Source organism: Protopterus annectens, chromosome 3.part1 (assembly GCF_019279795.1).
Source record: "Protopterus annectens isolate FY-2018-M chromosome 3.part1, PAN1.0, whole genome shotgun sequence".
Classification (NCBI taxonomy): Eukaryota; Metazoa; Chordata; order Ceratodontiformes; family Protopteridae; genus Protopterus; species Protopterus annectens.
The window spans coordinates 1,471,472,102-1,471,485,100 of NC_056732.1; positions in this window are offsets into that span (position 1 = coordinate 1,471,472,102).

Below are 12,999 nucleotides of genomic sequence, written 5' to 3' on the forward strand. Positions count from 1 at the left end.
ACAAATCTTACCTAAGGAGGGAGGGGGAGAGAGAGAGAGAGAGAGAGAGCGAGAGATGAACTTTTACTGAGTTGAACCGTTAAAGATAAATATGCAGTTTGTATCAGTTATATATGAGTATGACATCCTTAAGAAGCACTGTTTTAATAACTTAGTGAATGAGTCCCAGGACTATAATGCTAAACATATCTCTTCTGTGAATAACTATAATGTTGTGAATTAATGTCCTGCTGTGGCCCTGGGTAACTACCTTTTAATGACAGAGAGAAGCACGCTAATGCTACAGAAATAAAAACGAATTGCTTTTCCCAGGAGATTTCTCCTGATGCCCAGAAATGCTCACCTATAAATTTTATATGAAGTTATTGTTGTAAAAATGATGTTGTTACAATGCTACTCAGATGACAGCAGCTGTCACAAAAATGTGCATTTTACACAGAAAATCCAAGAGAACTGTCCTGTCTTGAAAAATTAACATGACAAAAAGACATGAAATGCCTGTTTCAAAACTGTTCATGTGTTTGATGTTTATAGCAGGATTAATTGTGTTGGCATTCTGGTAAGGCAGTACAATTAGGTCCTTTTTGAAGGTTGGGAGACAATATCTGAAATCAATTCATTTTGTACAAATATATGCTTACTTGTTTCTACAGTAGCATGTATTTTATATCAAGGTAATTCAAGAGAGGTGCTGAATAAATGTGTCCTATTGTTATTCAGTTCAGACTTTGTAATACAATGCTGATGCAATAATTAAATTTTAGTTATTCTTTCAAACACAAGGACAATTATTTAGAGATGTTGCAGTAACTATTTTTTTATTTGTTAAATTGCATGCACTTAACTCATCTTAATGTATGTCATCCAGGTACTAAAGATTCACACATCTATACAAAGTGAAGATAATGCACGGATGTTTTCCAGAGCCTCTGAACAGAGTAGAGATGGCAGGCATCAGGACTGGTATATGGCCCATGGGTTAACAGTCTACAGAGTAGATGGCACAAGAAATGCAGAATTGATCTGGGGCTATCAGTCTATAGTGTAGTTAGCATTTGGACTGGGCATGGATCTGGGACTAACAGTTTGTAATGTAGTTGGCATAAGGAATGGGTATGGATCTTGGCGTAATAGTTTGTAATGTAGTTGGCATTAGGACTTGGCATGGGTCTGGGGCTATAAATCTATAGCTTCTTGTCATTAGGACTGGGCATGGAGCTGGGTCGAACAACAGTGTAGTTGGCATTAGGACTGGGAATGGGTCTGGGGTTATCATTCTATACTGTAGTGGGTATTAGGACTGGGCATGAGTCTGACATTATCATTTCATTCTAGAGTGTAGGTGGTATTAGGACTAGGCATGGATCTGGGGTTATCATTCTACAGTGTAGGTGGTATTAGGAATGGGCATGGATCTGGGGTTATCATTCTACAGTGTAGGTGGTATTAGGACTGGACATGGATCTGGGGTTATCATTTTATAGCTTCTTGTCATTAGGACTGGACATGGAGCTGGGTCTTACAGTCAATAGTTTAGTTGGCATTAGAACAGGTCATGGATCAGGAGTTATAATTCTATAGTGTAGTTGGTATTAGGACTTTGTGTGGATCTCAGGCAAATGATTTATAGCATAAGCCGCTGTATGTGACTGCTGAAAGAGAGCCTTGTGCTAGAATCACTGCATATTTTTATTTTCAATTACTAAAAAGGAAAATTGACTGCTCAGACAAACATATACATGTGCAAAGTATGAAACTGTGTGTATGCATGCGTGTGTGTGTGTGTGTGTGTGTGTGTGTGTGTGTGTGTGTGTGTGTTTGTGTGTGTTTATGAGAATATTCTAATCACTCTTACACTATATATATAATATAAAAATCTGACCTTAATGTATTTAGGTTGTAGGTTTATTAGCCTGGCAATTTCTGATGCAGTCCAGAACAACTCTGTGGTTACACTCAATGCAGAGAAAGTTCTCCAGGAATTAAACTTAACAACAGATTTCAACATTTAATACAGCAATATAGAACACAAGAAGTAAAAGTGGTTGCTGCATATGTCTGGTTACAAAAATCTTAAAACAGTGAAGGATGAGCAGTCTGGATGGAAGTGTAAACAGTCATAGAGTGACTCACTCAGTTATAATTACTCATAACTTTCTCCAGTATAATTAAGTGGAATGCTGTACCATGTGAATGGCTGACAGATTTGCATACCCTGTTTATTAGTGGGATCTGTAAGTCAGATCGGTTCTTACAGAAAATAGAAGGAAATATTAGGGGCTGTATTCCATTTATGACATTAGGATGCTGACCCTTGTGGCTATTATAGCATCAAGGCATATAAGCAGAGATATGATATAAACAACTAACCATCAGTCATTAATTCTGAGAGTCAGATTTGCCGTGTTGTCTGAAAAGGATAGAGTAGTATATAAGCCCTCTGTCCATGTATCTCAATTTATAAACATTATCCAGAAAATTTCCTAATGGATACCTTATAATTTAGAAGTGGAGGGCAGTAGGATCTTTATCCTATAAAGCATTGTGTTAATATGGCTTAGTCTTTTCAGAGTTCTTTATATGTTGTTTGAGTGTGTTGTGAGCTGGCAGTTGTGAAAGCTAGACTGCCTCTGAAATACACAGGACCTACCCACTGAGGTTACTTAAAAGCACTTAGCTAATGTCTGTCAGTTTGATGTATGCTGATTCTTTTATAAACAGGAAGGAGTAAACAAGCAGTTTGCACAAAGAATTAGGGCTATGAACCATTAATGAGCTACTTCCTGTAGCCAAGAGTTTGAGCTCCGTGGTCACCATTTGACTACTATATGACTTTGTGTAAGTCACTTAACTGGACAGTGCTCTAGGGCAACTGGGAGATTGGGCTAGGCTCCTCAATAGTCTCAGCAAGAACATGCCTAACAGCTGCATATGAACATATAAACCTAAGCAGGCTTTGGTAAAACTGGGGTAGTCCCTAAGAAAAGCTGTTATAGTTATGGTCTATAAAATGATGATAATTAAAGTTAGGGAAACTATTACAACATTTAAGACATATAAGGAAGTAAAAAATTAATAGAGGATAAAACAGCACAAATTAAAGAGAGAAGAAGTAGGAAAGACAGACAGAAAGGCAAAGGTCCAAATTAAGAAAAAGATAGGTAATTCAGTCAATAGTAGTGACTACTTATAATATTTATAAATACATAAGAAGAACAGAAAGGCACATGCAGTGACACTGAAGCTAAATAAAATAGAGTAGGTAGAAAAGAATTTGAGAAAGTCAAAGCTACAATGTAAATTATTTTTTAATGTTTATGAAGAATAACAGACGTGATTTTGCAAATTCAGACAGCAGGCATAGCTCACGTGTCTCTAATTACAATGGAGTGAATTACGCTGACATGCAAGTAAAGCAGTGACATGCAATGGGGTTCCATGTACCTCAGGGCTCCACTAATATCTGACAGGGTAACATTCTTATAAAATTGTGATAACTTAAAAAATATGAAATGGCTTCTATTAGTAGAGGAAGCGTAACAGGTGTCCAAAGTTCCTCTGTGGATTCAGCACCTGTGCAGAAAGCCCCTAGTTCACGTTTCACATTAAGGACGAAAAGAGTATCATTTCAGATTAATTATTCTGGCAAATTTATATAAACGTAAATACTCCCCGGGATTCAGCAAGCTCTGCATAGCGTGCAAGAATAGTGCAAGAGCTGCTGCATGCAATATGGCCGACAAGCGATCCAGGAATGAGCTCCCATGACGTGCACAAGCTCTCCTACACTATTCCTGCACAGACACAGCTCCTGTATGCTAATTACCCCATTTGCTGGTGAAAACCATGCAAATGAGATGAATTAGCGATTCAGGAAGCAGGCAGGCATCTGTGCAGGAATAGTGTAACCTGCAGAAATGTATTTGGCTACTAACCGAATACATTTCGGCAAATTACAAAACGGAGGCATGACAGCTCAAATGAAAGCATGTATTCAATTTAGTAGGCATGCCAATGGTCAAATATATGGCCATTGGCATGGGAAATAGTTGTAAAATTATAAAAAATAGCTTTTTTTTTGGCCGATTTTAGCCATTTAAGAGTAGAGTAGCGGTGCGCAAATGGGATTGGCCCGAAAGTAATGAAAAAAGTTGGAAATAAGCTTTTAAACCAAAATCAGCATTCTGCCATAATAGTCAATGGCATGCATAAGACAACAATACAACGGAAGAGTGGTTGCTAAGGGGGAAGGCTGAGTATCAATTTTGTAACCATGCATTAGCAGTCAGTTTTATGCAAATGAGGGGAATTGATACTGAATCACAAATTTCCCCTCATTGTTAGCTTGCACCCAACCATGTAGGTGCAACAAAACCATGGTATAAGCATAACAGGTAGATGACCTCATAAGGAGGAGTGTCATTCATGCTGTAAGCTTATTGGAGCTCTGTGGCCCGTGTTTGCCCTTAGCTAAGCAAAGCTAAGGAAGGGGGGGTGTGTCTGAGGCTCCCTAGCAGTGTTTACATTGCCTAAATGGGTGTGCACACCATGCACTGGGTTTAAAAAAAAAAAAAAAACAGGAAATAGCAGCTATGTTCACATCTGAGCACTGGGTATGTGCAGCGCACCTCGGGGCTTAAAGGGGAAGGAAACGGGAAGGGAAAACAGCAGTAGGAAGGCAATCAAGGAGAACTAGTATAGCTGGCCAGTGAAATGTATCAGAATCAGCCAATTACACAGGTAGCAGCCCAGCCCAGCAAACTACTATAAACTATGCAAACAGCTTTCACTCTGTTTTTTATCCCACAAACTCTACACCACCAGTGTACACAGACGGGGAAATTTTACCTGACAAAACTAACAAAATTATAGGGGCTGCTGTCGCTCTCATACATCAATATGTGGAAAAGACTGAGGGTGGTGAGGATGAGAATGAGGATGACCAACCCACAGTGAGGAGAAGGAGAAGAGTGTACAGACCCAGGGTAACCTACCGGGGTCTACATGAGCTGCAGATAGTGGAGCACTATAGGATGGACAGGGACCTCCTACAGTAAATTGTTGAGCTGTGCCGGCCACGTTTCACACACAGAAACAACAGAGGGGAACCCATCCCAGTGGATACCAAGGTATGTGTAGGCTTAAGAATACTAGCCACAGGTACCTTCCAAAGGCCAACTAGGGATACCATGGGGATCTCACAGGCAACAGCATTCAGCATACTCCACTAGTTCCTGGATGCCATGTCAGCACATGCCGGTGAGCACATATATTTCCTTAACACCCATAAGGCTTTGACCAGCAATATGCATCTCTTCCACCAAATAGCAGAATACCCTGAGGTAGTGGGTGCTATAGACTGCACACACATACACATCAAAGCACCACCTGGTGATCGGGTTAGGGTCTACATAAATCGCAAGGGCTTCCCCTCCATCAACTGCCAGGTCAGGTACGATGCCCAGGGCATTATCATGACTGTGTGTGCTGGCAGCCCTGGAAGCTATCATGACTCCCACATCTGGCATATGACACAGCTGTACCAGAGATTTGCCAATGGGGACATCCCATATGGCCACCTAGTGGAGGATGCTGGTTACATACTGGAGCCATAGCTGATGACACCCATCAGAAATGCACACAGCTGCAGCAGGAACAGCACGGGGCAGGATCACACAGCCCCCCATCATTGCCAAGGCCAGCACAGACACAGAGTGACTCGGAAGAGGAACAACCTGAGCCTGCCCATGTAGGCAGAAGGAGGCCTGCCCAGTATGCCCAGGCTTTGGCAAAGAGGCAACGCTTAGCACATACACTGACATGGTAGGAACCCAGGAAATGACACCTCTCTCTCTCTGACTTCGACATACAGTAAAAGGGATGCTAAACATGACACTACCTGTGCTTTACCATGTATAGGGTGTGTACTATGTGCATCTGACATAGTCAGCCCTCCAGCACCATCCTCGGTACTGGCACAGTCACAAGGTAAGTCACTCTTCCTATCAATTGCTGAATGGAGTAGTATGTTCTGCTAGTTGTATCTATGGTATGGATGTGAGCATGCAAGGGAATCGGGTGGCTGAATGGGATGGCAGCAGATAGTGGAAACCTATATGGGCAGCATGAAATCCATAACAAATACTGGTGTCAACAAAGTGGGCGGTACTAGACAAGGTGACAAATCCCACTGTAGTACATGTGGTGGCCCAAATGTGTCCACAGGACACATACATGCATGTCAGTGAGGCTCACATACCCAACAACAGTCTCAGCCAGCAGGACAGTTGCAGATGGCCATAAATAAAAGGCTGTGCTAAGGCCTCCAATTGATGGCAATGGAGAAAAGCCCCCCTCCAAACATACACAGACAGACTACAACAGGTCTGGCAGTTGTATGTTAGTTCTGAAGGGTAAGAAGTCTGAAACTGAAATGTAGGTCAATAAAACCTAAGATCTTTACTCTACTGATATGCCTCTAATCTGCATGATAGGTCAGAATTCAAAAATGAAATGGAAGCCCACAGAGTATCTGAAATACCAGTACAGTCATAGCAAATGTTTACAGTTGTCAGGTGTGCCCCCTCCCCACAATCCTATGTAGAAATGCAGTAACATGTATGTGTGGGTTTAATAACAGTGGAGCACAGATTACCTGAGCTGGCCCAATTTACAGGATAGATTGTTGCATGTGTACAATATGCAGGGGTCTATGTGTTAGGTTGTTGTGTTTTGTATATTGTGTGGTAGTGGTCAGCATGTAGGCATGGAGGGTTGTGTCTCGGTGGCCTATGGCCAGTACTATTGATGACAGGGCCATGTTCTGACAACTGCAGTACCAACCACAATGCATCACAGCAAGACCCAATTCAGTAGTCATCCATACTCACTCTTCAGATATCAATATCTGTCAACATCTGAAAGATGAACATGCCATGAATGTGGGCCCAGACATAAACACAGTACACAGGTGGAAGTAGCCTAAACAGAGTATATAAAATGTAACTGTCAACCGGACACAACTTTGGAATTATACAGACAGGTTAGCAGCACATTAGTTGTCTGTGTAGTATGGAATACTGATGTAGTCTGGCTAATCACTGACAGACCACGAAAGGCACAGTTATGAAGTAAGAAGAGAATGCCTATGTCCCTGCACAAGGCAGAAGGAATGTCTCAGGTATAGTTGTGAGTCAGCTGCAAGAAGCTTCCATATCACACATGCACTAAGCTCATACCACCATCAGCCGCAGGTTTATCACAGGTCATAGCCCTGCTGTTGGGAATGAGTACAGTATGACCCCCACTTCTGTATGGGAATACCCACATAATGCAGCATGCTGAATAGGTGTCCCATGCAGGTGTGTTCCTAGCTGTAAGCAACACCCTCCCAGCATCCAGAACAATGGATTAATATGGTCAGGAATTATTGCCATTAACACCTTGCACACTTACCCTCTCACCCCAGGGGAATCCAGCGGCTCGCAGCCTAGGACTGTAGGAGTGATATAATGCACTGGCCTGCTACAGATGGCCTGCATCACTACAAAATGCCCTACAGTCCTCTGTCAAAGGCCTGTGGCTCACCTGTACTGCCAATGTATGTTATCTCATGGGGTGCCAGCTAACAACATAACACAGTCCACAGAACACAAATGCAAGGCCATGTCAACAAATCCCAGTAGCATGCCCACCATGTCCTACTGCATGAACTGAGGACCACCTCTTAATACCGCTGGGATGAAGGGACAACTATAGGGATACTTCTCAGATATCGCTCGCATAATGTTAGGAAGAGGATAGCATAACAGAGTGGGGGGTGTAGAAGCATGGACGTCATGGAGTGTGTGAAGTCTGAAACTCTGATGTGTGCCCATACTGCCCCTGCCTGCAAACCCAGTAATGGGTGGCTACAAACCTGCTTGTAAACCACAATGTGAGGGGGAACTGACCAGATATATGATCCATGCCTCTGGGTAACCTGGGTGAATCTGTACAGCTGAGAGGTATGGCCACAGCAGGATATGGCCATTCTGTTATGTCAATAGATATACAAGCAGGGGATCCTCAGCCACCACAGTACCAAGGTGCTGGACCATTTACACAGACCCATCAGCAAGTGTCTGCAGATACCTCTCCAGAATGGCATGAGTGTGCAAGAATATGTAGGCTGCAGACCACAATCCTGGACACAGCTTCATTCATCTTGAATTTCCCAGGAAATAACTGTGAACAAATAAGTATATCTGTCAGTAGTTGATGACATAATACATCACAGTGTAAAACAGTACATATGTCTGAATATCTCTGCTAACACCAACCATGTAACACAAGCAGCACAGACAATCTTTCGCTCATTGTGACTCCATATTGTCAACCTATCTACAGATATCCTACAGAAACAGGTTGCTAGCTGCAGGTGTAGAACACAAAATCATGCACTGGAGTGCCACCTACCTGGAATGGATTCACATACTAAGTACATAGGTTCATAGGTAGGTACTAGGCTATCTGCCTGAGGATATTTTTTAGCCTAGCTAGAGTGTGTCGGCTTTCGACACCCCATTGGTTAATTAACTGATCCTCTGTCAAGCAGAGCCAATGAAGTGATCCCAGGGGTGTATTTTCTGTTACCCATCCACTCTTCAAGGTTTGTCTTGAAGAGTGTTAGTGAGGGGATCTGCCTAATGTAGTTTGGAATTTTGTTCCAAAGCATGGGGAGTCTCTGTGACAGGAATCTATCCCTCCAGCATGTTTTATTTATTGTTGTGGCAAGGTTTAGCTCACTAGAGCACGTGGCTCACAGTGACTTGGATTTCTTTAGGTGGAGCATGTCCATCAATTCTGAGTTGGTCATAGCTTTGTAAGTCAGGCAGAGATCACCTCTGAGTAAGCAATATGCCACTAAGTACAGCCGGAGTTTTTTCAGTCGGGCTGCATAGGACATATGTTTGAGGCCAGTAATCCTCTTGGTGAGGTACTTTTGTGGTCATTACAGCTGTTGGAAGTGTCTTGTGAGGTACATTCCAAATGGGGCATTGTTAGGGTTGCCACCTTTTCAAATGCCCAAAGTGGGACATTTTTGGTACATACATCAGATTTTGCAGGCTAAACATACCCATGGCAAGTACAAAGGACAAAACTTCACTTTTTTGCCTAAATAAAAGCTTATTCTTGTAGCATTTTAGTTGCTTATTCTGTTTCTTATAACATTTAGGTGTTTCAGATACAGAATAACTGTTTTATGGAACAATTACATAAAATATAGGAAATAACTTTGTCCTAAAATCTCAGGACACTTGCCATTTTTGAAACTTTTTTTGCAGGACACAATTGCCCAAAGAGGGACCTATGTCCCTCGCAAAGTGGGACAGGTGGTAACCCTAGGCATTGTACTCTATGATGGGTCTGATGAGTGACGAGTAGAGGGGCACTATAACCTCTTTATTTCTAGATGTGAACCCTTTAGTAATTAGATGGGCCACATAGAAGGATTTCCTAACTACTTTGGCAATATGATTGTTAAAGGAGAGATTACTATCTACCTGGGTCCCCATATCTCTTATTACCTCTTCTGTATTAAGGGGGCTGCCACCTATGTGGTAATTCATGGGTGTTTTCTTTTTCCCAAATGGGATGACTATGCATTTTTTGGCATTTAGCTTGAGGCCATGACTTTAACACCAGGTGTCCATCTCAGTAAGCCCTTTTCGAGGATGTCTGTGTCAGCTGGAGAATCAGTTCTGGCTCACATTTTGCAGTCATCAGCGAACTTGGTTAGCCATAGCCTTCCTGTGTTTGCCTGTACTTCTGAGAAGTATATGCCGAACAGTAGGGGTCCCAGGACTGAGCCTTGTGGGACACCACTTGTGACTGGCTTAGAGTCGGACCTGGAGCCCACTATTCTTACCGTGTGAGTTCTGTCTGTAAGCCAGTTGGCAACCCATCTCATGACATAGGGGTTTATGTTCAGGCTGGTGAGTTTTTCTGTAATACCCGAGTGGGGAATAGTGTCAAAAGCCTTGGCGAAGTCAAGGTAGGCTGTGTGAACCACCTTTCCCTCATCTATGGCCTTGGTGACTGTCTTGAAGAAGTCAACTAGGCTTAGTAGGCATGTTCTGCCCTTAACAAAGCTGAATTGGGTCGGGTCAAGTGTTTGGAGGTTCCCAATGTCTTTGTTAATGAGTTCCATGATGATGTGCTCCATAGCCTTGCAGACCAGGCTAGTCAGTCTTATGGGGCGATAGTTACCAGGGTCAGTTATGGCCCTTCCTTTGTGGAGTGGAATAACCATTGCTGTGTGCCATTCTGTGGGCATGTAGCCTGTGAGGAGGCTGAGGCTGAACAGTGCGTTTAGGTGGGAGTTCATTCTGTAGTTCATGCAAGACGCAGCCTGGGACACCATCTGGCCCCATTGACGCTGTGTTTTTGGCTTTTGAAAGGGCTGCTTTCACCTGTGCATCTGTGATTTCTAGGACACTACACTTTTCCAGTATTGTGGGCCCTTTCGGGGGTGAGAAGGGGGTGAAGTTTGCACTAAATCTATCTGCCAGGATGTTGGCAATATCAGTAGGTTCAGTATATTTTGTGCTATTTTGCACTAGTTCAGTGCATTTCTGCGAGTTTCCACTTAGATTCTTAACATAGCTAAAGAAGGCTTTGTGGTTATCTTTTGAATCCTTGGCTGTTTTTCTTTCAAAGTTAGCCTTGGATGATTTTATGAGGGACCTTAGTTTCTTACTGATACTGATCAAGGGTGTCTTTCCTGCTTGGGATTTGCTTTTTTTCTGACCTAGTTTCCTCCTTCTATTGTATAGCCTTATTGTATAGCCTGTTTATGGCAGGGGTCTACCAGACTGGTTTCCTTCTCTTAGATAGTCATACTGGGCATGCTCCTACACTTAAGAGAAATGAAGCCCATGTCTGACAACAAAATACAGAAGGTCAAACTGGGCATGCTCCTACACTTAGAGAAATGAAGCCCATGTCTGACAACAATAGTGGACTATACATATCTGTCAGTCGCAGATGTCTGTGCACACACACCACATTGCACACCATTCATGCTTTGCACGCACATTGGATAAGAATGCTCACACATATCCAAGGCCAACACACTACAATAGTTCAAACATACACACACACACAGATGTGGGGAAGAGAGAGACAGTCAGTGAAATAGAGATTTCCGTCATGAGGCCTGTCCCACCTACCACACATCCAGTTGGCCAATATCACATGATGTGCCAATGTCAATCACTGTAGACATTTGCTTTCGGTAGCCCACAGCCCTATTGTGTCTGTGGTGCTTGTGATAACTGTGTAACATGATAGTACAACTCAGTATTCATCTAGCATTTGTATACCCAGTCCTTTCAAATGTAAAGTTGTGTGTGAATGAGTGTTGTCTGTGTGTTTCCAGAGGAATGATTTATGGCCCATTCACACACGTTGCACTTACCATTGCCCATGTTAGCACTCATGCTGATGTCAGTCACCTTGAAATAACCCTCTGGCCAAGAATCAGCCCCATAAGCTCCGTGGAACTTGTGAAAACTGCATAATGCTATAGTGTAACATACTAGTTAGGTTGGAGTTCTAATCCCAGACATGGCAACTGTGAAACTGTGTGTGTGTGTGTGTGTGTGTGTGTGTGTGTGTGTGTGTGTGTGTGTGTGTGTGTGTGTGTGTGTGTGTGTCTGTCATCAGTATCCTGTGTGGAGGTTGCTGTGATTGTGTAATAACAGAATGCATTGTGGGGCAGGTTTGCTAAATTATTATGTTGAGGACCTAGTATATGCCACAATGTACACCTTACAATGACAACAGATGTCAAACACCAGAGAGGCTGGTGTAGACAGTCCATAGCCCTACATGTGACATTATGGATTGGTGAACAATATAGGCAACCCTTCTATTACTCAGAGAACACTCTCCACCAATGTCTCATACAGAAACACACTTGGCTAGGCAACAACCACAATATTGGTAGTTCTTTGCATATTGCCTCACAGATAGCAACAGTGGTGTGATTGCAGTGGACTACATGCCTGTTGACCACGACAGTGCCACTGACATCAGAAAGTACTGTGATGCGTTACATCTTCTGACTTGAGTGTGTGTTACCTAGCAAGTAAACGGGCATGGCATCCTGTTCCATCCCTGCAGTAGGCAAATAAATGCTTACAGTGGCCCTTTTGCTATGTTCCCCACTAGACAACTCAACAACTGTAGAGTCTGTTAATGTAACCCACAAAGGGAATACCATGCCTTATACACATGCCCTGTATGGACAGATGCCACTAACTCCACTGAATACCTGTATCATGCTGTCAACGTAGGTGCAAGCACGACCTCAGTTCCATAGCCAGGTCTCACCAAATGAGGTCAGGAACGCTACATCAGAACATAACAATCTGTCCACACAAGATGCCCCAGAGACCTCAAGTGCACTTCCACATGTCAAAGAACATGCGTGTGGGACATGTGCACAACTCAGACACTGTCCATGTTGTGGAATATAGATCACATACATGGGAAGCAGTGTACATCACTGGCCACCCACAATAATAATCCAGATGAGTGGATGGTGAATACAATACCCACCCGTGGGGACCAATCCAGGGACTACACCCCTGAGCCACACTGGAGACTATTGTCATGTGGCCTGATGCCAAGGTATTCCCTTTGCCTAGCCTTGTACAGCCTTCAGGCCCATTCATCTACTACACACCTGTGAAGCAATGAACCTGTGCATCTCAGTACTGGCAAGTGTGATTTTGTGTGTGTGTGTGTGTGTGTGTGTGTGTGTGTGTGTGTGTGTGTGTGTGTGTGTGTGTGTGTGTGTGTGTGTGTGTGTGTGTGTGTGTGTGTGTGTGTGTATGTGTGGAGCAGACCTCTCAACCATACCGAATTTCTATGTAAATACTGGTTTTGAGGGCAAAATATTGGGGTGCCACGAATTCCCGCATAGCCCCTTTAATTTCCGATTTTATTTTC